General features: G+C 33.0%; 1 pseudogene; it reads left to right on the top strand.

Moving 5' to 3' along the window:
- LOC108770719 (uncharacterized) overlaps positions 1-6,396 on the top strand; it is a 13,713-nt pseudogene that overhangs the window by 5,029 nt on the left and 2,288 nt on the right.

The raw sequence follows: 6,396 nt of genomic DNA, 5'->3' as shown, positions 1-6,396 counted from the left end.
CCATTCTCCCGGTTATTGAAGACCGACCAATTCCACCACCTCTTTCCCCTCCCACAACCCCTTCCCTCTCTCCACCCATCCTCACCACCCCAACAAGCAGCGTAATATAAAAAAGGAACGGCCCGGAGGAACAGCTCAGTATCAGGCTGCCCTCGCCCTGATGAAGTGGACTGCAAGGTTCACGAAACGTTGGCATCTCAAGAATGGATCTGGACACGGAGGAAACCCGCGAAACGCATAACCTTTGAAGTTTCAATATTTATTCTAGAAAGTTGAAAGTATGTTCGTGAATTTTTAGAGATTTTTTTAACTATTCTGAATAGGTAAAAAAAACGAACGGATTCTAGTGACCCAGTTTGTCACTATATATATAAAGCACAAAATTGTACCTTATATTGTATAAGAGTTAAAACATTTTTTTAATACATCTCGATCATGTTTGTTGCCTAATCAAGAGATGTATTTAAAAAATGTATTAATTTTGAAATAATATCTTCAGGCATTCCCCAATTGTCCAGCAGATTTCGTATATTCTTTTAGCAAAATTATTTCGTTCATACAATCAAAATATGTCATTAATTTAGCAAACATATCTTGCTACAATAGCAAATTTGATTCGCTGGTGCAGTTCAAATAATAAATTGTTTGTAAAATAAAATCATCTTCAAATGTGCTTTGCTTTTGTATCAAATTGTATTGGTAATTCAACAAAAAAAATTAGTTGGTTAAACAAAAATTCATTTATTCTTACAGCAAAATAATTTGTAGTTTTAGCTAAATTATATCCAGCAAATAGCAATCAGTACTTTTAACAAATCTCTTTGCTGTCCACGTATAGTAAAACTGATAGATTTTATTACAATATAGTAGCATAAAATCTACTCTGCTAGCAAATTATTTTTCTCCATGCATAAAAACTATAAAAATATTCTATTATTGTATAATTTTCCGCCTGATATTAATATCTATTTATACTATTAGAGATAAAAATACTGATTTTTATAAAATCGCACTATTTTAAATATTCCCACTATAAATAATACATATTTAAATTCTGTAACTTTTACACATATTAATATAACATAGAATTTACATACTTTTTTTTACAATGCAACGACATTATACAATATATTCTTTCGTAAATGATTCTCTGAAGGATAATAAAAACCGTAAAAAGTGGAACAATATAAAGTTTTATAACCCCCGCGCTCCATGCCACCTCTCAAAGGACTACAATTAGACCCTACGGAAAAAAGCTACTAGAACGTCAATAGTAACTGTTAGAATGCTAATAGTAACTATTGAACGGCAATAATTATAAGCATTCGACATTACTGCATTGAGTACTGTAACACTAGTAATAAATAGTTTCCACTACACAATTATAAACTATTGACCAATATAAACTTTTAAGATGTAATAGTAAGAACTACTGACGTAACCACTAATGTAGACATTTAATAGTTTACACTACTCTCATACTAATCATTGAATAGTTCAAACAAATAGTGTGCAAAAATGTAAGAAATTAAACTAATAGTGCACATTCTGTACAGTATATACAATTGAATATTTCTTGCAGCATTTAATAATGTATACTCTTCAGTATGTGTTATTTATTACTACTGAATAGTATTGTTAAGCCATGGCAATAGTTTTTAGAATTTTTAATATTATTTCTCACAATTTTTATGACACGTTTAAGATTTTCTTAAATTTTTTAAGTTCGTACAAATTGAAACATTTTTTAGAAAAATTCAGATCAAAATTGAAATTTCCCAAAATTTTCATATCAACAAATACTGAATTATTTACAAAATCCTCATCCAGTTATTTCTGACAATAACTGAGAAATTGTGTTTTTTTTTTTCAAAATTGATTGATTTTTCTGAAAATTATTTCTGTTATATGCCACGCTTATAGCTTAGATTTTTACATTACAATTATATTTAACATTAATTATTTTTTTCTATATGTTTTCCGTCTCTTTCACATCTTCGATCAGATATGTTACAATTATACGCCCATTATAGCATTATAGGTATTTGTGGTTCTTCGAAGGAGTAGTTCTCGTACGTGCGGATCCAGCATGCTTAAAATGTGCAGGAAAACATCTTACCAAGGATTGCAAGAAGCCTAGAAGTGAACCAGCTAAATGTGTAAATTGCCACAAAGATCATCCTGCCAATGCCACTATCTGTGACACATACAAAAAAAGGATGAAATGGATAGGAAGACTGCAAGATAAAAACAAACCAAGAACCAAGGAATAAACAGACCAATGTAAGAGACTAGACGTAAAGGACAAGAAGCAATTCCCTCCACTGAGGCCAATAAAAGAAGATGGGCATGGATGGAATTACTTTAGTAATAACAGTAGTTATCAACTAGGTAATAGGCAAAGAGATGCAGAGATAAATAAAAGTTCATATAATACAGAAGGTGATTTCAAAGATTTTCTATCACTCATGAATGAAATCAAAAAATTGAACACAAAGTTTAATATTAAAAATATGCTAAAACTAGTTAAGGTATTAAATGGGCAGCTAGAACAATGTAGTAATCAAATTGAAAAGTTTCAAACATTCGTAGAGTTTTGTCAATCTTTGGAATCAAAATGAGTAATATAAATATTTGTACGTGGAATGCAAATGGCATAAGGCGTAAAACATATGAACTCATTGTATTTCTCAATAGATATAAAATAGACATAATGCTCATAAATGAAACTAAATTAACTGCTAAAGACAATTTTAGGATTAGGAACTACACATGTGAAAGATATAATAGATCAAATCCAGCTGGAGGCGTTATGATATTAGTTAGGAACAGAATACCATATAAAAAAATTAAAATTAATGATAGCGTAATAGAAAATGTATGTATCAAGTTCGCTAATGGTGTCCACCTGGTTGCGGTATATAACAGTCCATCTATCCAATATAGTAAACAAGATATAAATAAGTTGTTAAATGTATCTAATAAAGTTTTAATTATTGGAGATCTTAATTCAAGACACAAAGCTTGGAATTGCCATATTGATAACAAAAACGGACGTACATTGTACAGCTATAGTCAAGTTAATAATTGCAATATTGTGTTTCCAAATGAGCCCACTCACTATCCAGAAAATGGAGGCACGCCTACAACAATTGATATAATAATCAACAAAAATGTTAAAAATCTATCCAAGCCCCTAGTACTCAATGAGTTGGATTCTGATCATAAACCTCTTACATGCAAGTTACGACAGGTTCAATGTAATTATGTAATGGAACAAGAAATGTTTAAATATAAAAAAGCTGATTGGACTAAGTTTAAAGGTATATTAGATTCAAAACTATCTATCAATAACAAAATATATACTGAGCAAAACATAGAGCAAGAGGTACTTAAGTTCTCAAATAGTATAGAAGCAGCACTTAAAGAAACATTAGACAAAACGAAAATTAAAAGAGAGGAAGATGAACTACCTGAGGAAATCTTAAATATAATCAAATTAAGAAATCGAACTAGAACATTATGGGAAAAAACTAGGAATCCAACTCATAGAGTCATGTATAAACAACAAACACTAGAAATAAGGAAAAAGATCAGAAATATGATATGGACAAAGAAACTAGCAAAAATAAATATAAATGATAAATCACTTTGGAAAACAACAAAAATTTTTAAAAAGAAATTCCAGCCTATACCAACACTAAAAGATAACGGCGAAGAAGCATTTACAGATAAGGATAAAGCAGAAATGATTGCAACACAATACGAAAATGTACATAACATAGACTTAATAAATAATAGCTCTGAGCAAAAAGAAGTAATCAAGAAAGCTAAGGAATTTAATAATAAAGATGAAGATAACGAAGATAGCTACAAAACAGCTATGACAACACAAAAAGAAATAAGTAAGATTATCAGTAAATTACCATCGCTAAAAGCACCTGGTAAGGACAGAATTCAAAATATAGTCCTAAAGAATATCAGCAAAAAAGCGTTAGTACAACTAATGTATATAATAAATGCGATTATTAAAATGGGGTACTTTCCACAAGAATGGAAAACTGCAATAGTAATACCAAGATTGAAACCAGATAAGGATCCGACAAAACCATCAAGCTATAGGCCGATTAGTCTCTTATCAAGTATAAGTAAAATAGCGGAGAGAATAATACTCAATAAAATCAGGAAGCATGAAAAAACGAGCAATATAATTATAGATGAGCAATTTGGACTCAGAAAGAAACGCAATACTATACAACAAGTGGTTAGAATAGTCAATGATGTATGCTATAACTTTAATAAGGACAAGGTCACGGTTATGCTACTATTGGATATTGAGAAAGCTTTTGATAAAGTATGGATAGATGGGCTTATATATAAGATGATCGAGTACAAATACCCTACTGTGCTTATTAAATTAATATACTCATATCTCTGTGATAGAAAATTGCAGGTTAAGGTAAATAACATAAAATCTGAAGAAAGGATTATAAGAGCAGGGGTGCCACAAGACTCAGTACTTGGGCCAGCATTGTTTACAATATACGTTAATGATATAGTTAGATTTCCAAAAACTAAATTAGCTATGTCCGCGGATGATACTGCAATTTATGCACATTCTTTTAGTGCAATAGTAGCTGCTAAACAGATACAGATACATATGAACTTATTGCAAGAATATTACAAAAAATGGAAGATAACACTTAATGCTGCAAAAACTGAAACGATAGTTTTTGCTAGAAAAATCACAGAAGCAAGAATTATTCAGCCAATTAAAGTATACAACCATGAAACAATATGTAAAAGTACTATAAAGTACTTAGGAGTAAATTTAGACTGTAAATTAACATATAAAATGCACATAAATTCTGTTTTGAGGAAAGCGTATATGACAATGAAGCAAATATATCCGTTAATGGTGAAAGGGTCTGCAGTGAGCAGCTATAATAAACTATTAATATACAAGAAGATACTAAGACCAGAGATAACATATGCAGCAGCAGTATGGTGTGACACAACTACAACAAATCTAAAACCTCTACAAAGTTATCAAAACAAATGCTTAAGATTAGTGCTGAATGCAGGAAGATATAGTAAAATAGACGATCTACATCATCGAACACAAATACCATACATTAAGGACTATTTATTCGACGTTGCAATCAGATTTTATAGTACTCAGCTGGAGCATAATATTAGGTGTTGAACTTAATTCCTGCTGCTCGCTATTAGAGGGTACTGACTCTAACGCTGGCGAGTTTCGACGACGAAGTCATAGGGTCTTTTTTAGTTTAGACATCGCTGAAAGTGATTCAATCCTCACAGGTTAGATTTCTCGACGCCAAAGAGATTTTCCAATCGATTGAAAAAGAATCGCGATAAGCTGTTTTTCCGACATGTGCTTCTTCACTACTTTGATCTCAAGAAAACCGCAACTGAAGCTCATCGCTTATTATCCGAAGTGTATGGTGATGAAACTCCATCGGAAAGAACATATAGAGTTCGATTTGAACGCTTCCGAAACGGTGATTTTGATGTCAGAGACAAAGAACGTCTAAGACAGCTGAAAAAATTTGGGTGGCACCCAGTTGGACACGGTTCAATTGAACACGAGCCACTCACAGCGCTTGAGACTACAAAGCTCCTAAGTACCGGTCGCTGTGATTGGTGGTGTCCAATCGAGCCGTGATCAATCGGAATCACCCCAAAAATTTGAAGATATTGAGCTGCAAGAATTGCTTGATGAGAATCCAGCTCAAACGCTTTTAGAGTTAAATATTACTCCAAAGATCTCCAATGGCCGTCTCAAAACGCTTGCATGCCATGGGAAAGATCCATAAGGAAGGGAGATGGCTACCACATGAGTTGTCAGAAAGTGCCATTTCGAATCATTCATTATTGCAACTTCTTTGCTTGCCAGGCAAAGAAAAAAGAGTTTTTTGTGGCGCATCGTGATTGGCGATGAAAAATGGATTTATTTTGATAATTCCAAGCGGAAAAAATCATGGGTGGACCTCAGCCAACCATCCGCTTCAACGCCGAAGAGGAATATTCACGGGCATAAGACCTTACTGTGCGTTTGGTGAGACCAGGAAAGTGTGCTGTATTACGAACTCTTGGGTCCAAATGAAACCGTTACAGCTGATCGCTACAAACAGCAATTATACCGATTGAGTGACGAATTGATGCAAAAAAGATCATCCGTAGCCAACAATCGACTCAAAGTCATTTTGTTGTATTGCCAACAATCGACGCAAAGTCATTTTGTTGCATGATAACGCTCGACCGCATGTGGCGAAAAGCGTGAAGCAGGCACTTCTAAAGCTTGAATGGGAAGTTCTCCCGCATCCAGCGTACTCTCCAGACTTGGCACCGTCGGATTACCATCTCTTCCGA

Source organism: Trachymyrmex cornetzi, unplaced genomic scaffold, assembly GCF_001594075.2.
Source record: "Trachymyrmex cornetzi isolate Tcor2-1 unplaced genomic scaffold, Tcor1.1 scaffold131, whole genome shotgun sequence".
Lineage (NCBI taxonomy): Eukaryota > Metazoa > Arthropoda > Insecta > Hymenoptera > Formicidae > Trachymyrmex > Trachymyrmex cornetzi.
The sequence above is the reverse complement of the archived record's forward strand: the minus strand, read 5'-3'. Positions and strand labels throughout refer to the sequence as shown.